General features: G+C 39.9%; 1 pseudogene; it reads right to left on the bottom strand.

Annotated features, from left to right (window-relative positions):
- Positions 1 to 1,997: 1,997 nt before the first annotated feature.
- On the bottom strand, positions 1,998 to 7,069 carry LOC134245210 (choline transporter-like protein 1; annotated as a pseudogene).
- Positions 7,070 to 7,073: the final 4 nt, after the last annotated feature.

Here is a 7,073-nt window from a genome sequence, read left to right as displayed (position 1 = left end):
GAGTTTTCATCTTTTCGGGCCCCAGTGGTTCTTAAAGAAGTTTTTTAAAGGGATTTTTCCTATATAATCCTATGTAAAACTTTGATCGGCCATTTTGGCCCCGCCCTACCCACGGGGGTCATGACTTGAACAAACTTCAATCTACACTACCTGAGGATGATTCCACATGCGTTTCATCTTTCCTGTCCCAGTGGTTCTTGAGAAGAAGATTTTTAAAAGATTTTTCCTATATATTCCTATGTAAAACTTTGATCGGCCATTTTGGCCCCGCCTCAACCCCCGGGGGGGTTATGACTTGAACAAACTTCAATCTACACTACCTGAGGATGATTCCACATGAGATTCATCTTTCCTGTCCGAGTGGTTCTTGAGAAGAAGATTTTTAAAGATTTTTCCTATATATTCCTATGTAAAACTTTGATCAGCCATTTTGGCCCCGCCCTACCCCCGGGGGTCATGACTTGAACAAACTTCAATCTACACTACCTGAGGATGATTCCACATGAGTTTCATCTTTCCTGTCCCAGTGGTTCTTGAGAAGATTTTTCCTATATATTCCTATATAAAACTTTGATCGGCCATTTTGGCCCCGCCCTACCCCCGGGGGTCATGACTTGAACAAACTTGGATCTACACTACCTTAGGATGATTCCACATGAGTTTCATCTTTCCTGCCCAGTGGTTCTTGAGAAGAAGATTTTTAAAGATTTTTCCTATATATTCCTATGTAAAACTTTGATCAGCCATTTTGGCCCCGCCCTGCCCCCGGGGGTCATGATTCTAACAAACTTGAATCTACACTACCTGAGGATGATTCCACATGAGTTTCATCTTTCCTGTCCCAGTGGTTCTTGAGAAGAAGATTTTTAAAATATGCCACCAAATTTTCATTTATTCCCAATTATCTCCCCTTGAATGAGGGCGTGGCCCTTCATTTGAACAAACTTGAATCCCCTTTACCCAAGGATACTTTGTGGCAAGTTTGGTTGAAATTGGCCCAGCGGTTCTTGAGAAGAAGGCGAAAATGTGAAAAGTTTACAGACAGACGGACAGACAGACGGACAAAAGCGGGAAACCCCAAAAAAGGATCATAAAAGCCACTTGAGCCTTGGGGTAGGTGGGTAAAAAGGAATAATGATAAATAAACAATATTATAAAAAAAAAACAAAGGGAAAAAAAAATGTACCCCAAATAAGGGTTTTTATTTTTTTCCTGTAAAAATGATATTTAAAATTATCTTTCATGAAATTTGATGGGGCAAAGATTGGTACTGGTTGTGGGGAAAATCCCCGGGGGCGACTGACTGAAGTCGATAAAAAGTAGACAGCAACTGTTCCTTTGCCAAGCGCTTGGCACTACAAAGAGAAAGTTGCGGGTCCTTCGGCTTCAGCCCTCTAAAATTTAGGCGCAAGCTGGCTCCTTATCAAGAAAAAGTCGCCAATGGAAATTTTTAGTCGCAAGGCAAATTTTTCTCAAGCGCCAATTTAGACGTGGACGTACCATGATGATCCCAGAAAGAGCCCATTGGTGGCAGGTGCAACAAATAAGAAGGTGAACAATTGAATCTAAATTTGAGAAAAAAAATGTTGAAAATATTTATAGTTTCGAAATGATGATCGCTTAGTCTTCTTTTAAAATGGTCACTAATATTTTGGCGACTGATGAAGAAATTTTTGACGCCATTCAGAATTTCTTAAGGCACCATGGCGACTAAATTAGTCTCCAGTTAGAGCCCTGGGATGAGACCTTAAAAACCAAGGTCACATGTCATGACAGGCGTTAACACAATAAAGTTTCTTCACTACAAATTTGAAGCCCTTCACAAAAATCTCTATACGTGAAAAAAATTCTCGAATGGAATGTTATTCAACATACAATTATCAATTTCCTCACCTCAAAAGCAACTTACTGGTTTTACTTATATTCTAATGCTAATACTAGTATTAGTAGTGTGTTTCTAAAAGTAACCAATGCCTTATGATTCACACGATACTTACCTATTTCAATATAGGCGTTTCTATTGAGGTATGCGAGGAACTTCTCAAAACACCAAAGGCAGCACTGTAAACACCTTGAGAATAAAGTCCACAACAGCACCGCTCTTATCCCTCAGTCTGCAGAAATAAAGAAGCAAAGGTTTTAATTTATACGTAATGTAGTGAGGGATTTAGAAATGATGAGAGACTGACTTACCTGGACTGAATATACGCCAGAATTAGTCGAGCCAAACGCACCAAGGCGATGATGAAGGACCCAAAAGCTATGGACCCCATATGATACCTGCAAAAATAAACTCATGGACACGACTCAAATACAAATACAAAAATAGTTTTGGTGTTTTATTAAATATATTTTCACCTCATAACTCTCCATATTCCTGTCAGTATCGGACACCCCATGGAAGACTTGTCTCTGAAATGGAGAAAGACGGACAAAAATTACGAATCTTGCAACATTTAGATAGATTTACATAAACTGAAAAAGGAACGATTTTCTGATTAAGGTACCTTTTGAAATACCAAGTAGCAATGGCACTTGCTATGACGAAATCTTGACATGCAATAATGAAAGCAGTGATCCACAAAAGGCCAAAGATCTGGTACCATCGCACATACTACAAAAATGAAACAACCATACCAGTTATGGTTTGTGGAGGGATTTTTTTTCTGAGAAATTCATCCATACCAGATAGTAATTTTTTTTAGCGAGACTGATCATGTGGTTTGTCACATGACCATTACCTGCCAAGCCCCCTCCATCTCGTAAGTCACTGTCTGGGTTTGGTTGTTGACTACAGGTAGTCCTGAAAGACGATAATGAGAAATACTTGTGTTATAACTAGTATCCATGTTTAGGAATTTAACAGAAGAATGGAATGGCTCTATTATGTATTGGCTTACCAGAAGTCTCAATATACACCGCTATCACAGCTAGCGCCACCACAGTCCCAATCAGTATCAGCAGCGTCTGTTAATAATCAATGTAACGGGAGAGGAGAAAATGCAGCGGACCAACCGGGATTCGAACCCTGAAACTTTACCAACTGAGCTATCTGGCCACCGGCGATCGAACCCGGCTGACCGCCACATTCCTCCCTCCTTAAAGGTCTTTGGCCCTCCAAAGACCCCAACCCAGGCTCCCTGGCAGGTCCTTCACCTGTCATTTCCAGGGCATGGCACGGCACCAAATGTAACGGGAGAGGAGAAAATGCAGCGGACCAGACCGGAATTCGAACCCTGGGCCCCTGAAACTCAGGTGCTTTACCAACTGAGCTATCTGGCCACCGGCGATCGAATCCGGCTGACCGCCACATAACTAAACATGAGGAGACGGGTCTCTTAGCTGGGTATAACTTATTTGGAGATGATATATATATATCAATAATAAAATAGAATAAATAATTTTCTCCATGAAAAAGACACAATTGATGACGTCACTGCAGTACTCACCCAGACGGGTTGAAGTAGCAGACAGGGCACACATTTCAATGCCTTCCCCGCTTCTTTGAATAGCTGCACTACCTGTGCAATGGTGTTTAATGCACTGATCAATCATGTTCTCATATCAAATTAGCACTAAATTACATTTATAAATACATATACAAGTGTAATATATTCAGAACCTCACCAGCTGTATTCTCTTTCTCATGATGAGCAACACAAGCAGCAGTATCAACTGTAAAAGTTAAAAACGGCCGATTACTGTCTTATTGTCATAGCTCTCTAGCCTTTACTAAAGATCTAGATAAATGCATTTGTCGCTAGAACTTCAAGCGTTCATACAACTTTACATTTTTTAAAAAACATTAGATAAAAAGTTAACACGTTTTAGTGAAAGAAATAACGTGATTCCACTGGCGACCGCGGCATAAATACCTTCCCTTACTCAACTGGCAACCGCAGCATAGATATACCGTTTCTCCTCTTGTGACCGCAGCATGGATAATTCTTGTTTTAACGGTCGAACGCGGCATAGATAGGCTACTCAACCGGCGATCGCAGAATAGATACCTGCTGTTCTCCACTGCTGAAGGCAGCATAGATACCTACCGCCATTCCAATGGCGACCGCGACATACAAACCTACGTTACTTCAATGGCGACCGCAGCATAGATATCTGCCGCTATTCCAATGGCGACCGCGACATACAAACCTACCGTTACTTCAATGGCGATCTCAGCATTATACTGTCGTAACTCCACTGCCGACTGCAGCATAGATAAGCCAAGTCTGTGTTTTCTCTTTTTCAGCTTCTGTTTGTTCTGTTGCACTAAGACCCTTGTATCTCTTATCAAAGTGATACCAGTAGTACCTTCAGAAAACAAATCAACATTTCTAGGCAGGGGCGTAGCCAGGGTTCTTTTGATGTGGACGCCTGGATAGGCTGGGGGTTTGGGGGCCGCCTTAATGCAAAGCCCCTGGAAGCTGGTGAATTTTCGATGTGCATGTTTGACCCTTCTGATAGCATTTTTCTTATCTTTTTCGGTTTGTTACGCAGCCAAATTTAAGGTCTGTTCTTCCCTTGTACAAAATGCGGACAGTAACTTAAAAATGAGAAAAGATCTGTCCAAAAGCGAACCCACTAAAACAATTTTAGACTTTTGAAGCTCGACAAAATACGTATGGTAACTATGGTAACATACGATAGTTGGTTAGAGTGGTTGACTGGTTTAGACAGACCACGAAATATACTATTGGTTTTAAGGTAGTACAATGTATTACGGATGTCAATACTTAAACAGGCCTTATTATTTTTAAGGTTAAACTGAATTTTACCAATTTTTCGATTTTTGATGTTCATATATAAAGCTGAATTATGATTTTTGAAGTCTCGCATGAATCCGATATTAGGTTAATTTTTTTGGGGGGAGGGGGTGTATGTTACAGAAGTTAAGCATTGCGGTTGGAAGTTAATTTCCATTAATAGAAATTGAAATTTTTGGCATTAGATAAAACTATCGATTGTTTTAAGGGAACCGACTGTGGTTTAATTCTGTGCAATCTACAATAGAGAAACTCTTTAAGAATAATTACACTTGGAACAAGATGTGTTTGTGAAACACTATGCGCCCGGCGGCAACAAAGTTCTAAAAAAGCAATTTTTAGCAAATGGGTCTCGGTCAAGGTCACACAATCATTGTCCTTGTTGTCAGTTGAAAGTGCTTAGTTAGTGGAGTACGCATACCAAATATGAAGTCTCTATCTCTCACGGTTCAAAAGTTATGGCGAGAATTCGAAAAAAGCTATTCTTAGCATATAGGTCACAGTCGAGGTCACAAGGTCATTGACCTTGGTGTCAGTTGAAAGTACTTAATTAGTGAAGTGTGCATACCAAATATGATTTATATGTCTCTATCTCTCAAAGTTCAAAAGTTATGGCGAAAGTTCGAAACTATTTTTAGTAAAAGTAAAGGTCACAGTTATGGCGAAAGTTCGAAAAAGCTGTTTTTAGTATAAAGGTCACAGTCAAGGTTACATGTTATTGATCTTGTTTTCATTGAAAGTGCTTGATTAGTGGAGTATGTATACCAAACATGATGTCTTTATCTCTCACGGTTCAAAAGTTATGGCGAAGGTTAAAGTTGACAACAAACAGGCAAACAGATAGACAGGACAAAAACAATATGCGCCCCGAATAAATTCGGGCGCATAAAAACAATCAGCAATATTCGATAGTAAACCAAAATCCGGAAAATATTTTGATTTCAGTTAGGTGTATAATGTCGTATTTTCCCCAAAACTGATTCTGTTGATTTTCATTTATTTTTTTATCGTTAATTCTCAATTGTTTCTTGGGATTTTTTTTAATTCTGATATTATAATTTACTAATATTTTGCAAAAATGATGACTACGCTTTACAATATTACGCCTATCTCGCTCTCTTCTCCTCTCTCTCTCTCTTTTTCTTTTCTATTTTTTTTCGAAAATGATGTGGATGTTTGTGCGTACAAAGGTATGCCTGGGTACGCGCCTGCTAGGCAACATGAATTTTGATATTTTAAATATCTTTGAAATAGTATGGCAAATCACCAGCAATATCCGGTGGCTCCTATAGAGAAGATAATGACGGTGAACACGAGCATCCAGATGATGACAGCCGCTAGAAGCCACATTAAGACCACCACCAGAATAGAAGTCCCTGTTGTAATAGACCAAGCAACATCATTAGAACCACGTGGATATGACATAAATTACCAATATTCAGGCACGTAGCATCGTTTTTGAAAGTGGGGGGGGGGCAACCATAGAATTTTTTTTTACTTACCTGTAATAGTTAACAAGCAAAAAAAAAAATTAAATTGCCCAAACCACGAAATCCTATTTCGTGAGGGGCGGGGGGGGGGGGGGGGGGGGGGGGGTAGTGGCCAACTTTTTTCAAGGCCAATTTCCTTCCACTTCCAATTTTTATTTTGCATACAATACTACATTTCCTTGATATCACTATACTGTGTAAGGTGAGGGGCCAACCAACCTTTCAATGGACATTTTCAATAGTAAAGGTAATATTGGGAAGAAAGTGGGGGGCCAGGCCCCCCTGCCCCCCCCCCCCCCCCTTTCTACGTGCCTGATATTTGCATGTAAAGTCGCCACTTACCAAAAGCTGTTGCAGCAAGATACAACATTTCTACCCAAGTGTTTTTCAGATCAGAGATGACTTTCTGCAAAGCAAACAAATTTGTCATATATTATAAGCTGCTTTTTTGGAGTACTACTATTATTTTCAATTAAAATATTCTTTTTTCGTCTATGTAGGATTTAGTTGTCGGAGAACGTGGAGAATTAGGGAATTGTTATTTTTACCTGAGTGAAACTCCCCCCGGAGATGCCGTTAAGCAGAGATGTAAAAGACCCGGACATTCCTTTGATCATGGTCACCACATTATCGGGAATACAACGGTAAAACACACTAGTACTACAAGAAAATTGGTGAAATATTAATTCCATATTTCCACTTAAGAAAGTTAAATTTTGATCTAATTGGATCAGCTTTATGGTCTACGTACTGTGGCGAGACTGGAGTGAGACAAACATCGTTATCGCTGACGTAAGACGCGGTGTCATAGCGACACAGG

This window comes from Saccostrea cucullata, unplaced genomic scaffold, assembly GCF_032062105.1.
Source record: "Saccostrea cucullata isolate Sc308-1 unplaced genomic scaffold, CSIRO_AGI_Scuc_v1 ctg21112, whole genome shotgun sequence".
In the NCBI taxonomy this organism is placed as follows: domain Eukaryota; kingdom Metazoa; phylum Mollusca; class Bivalvia; order Ostreida; family Ostreidae; genus Saccostrea; species Saccostrea cuccullata.
The sequence above is the reverse complement of the archived record's forward strand: the minus strand, read 5'-3'. Positions and strand labels throughout refer to the sequence as shown.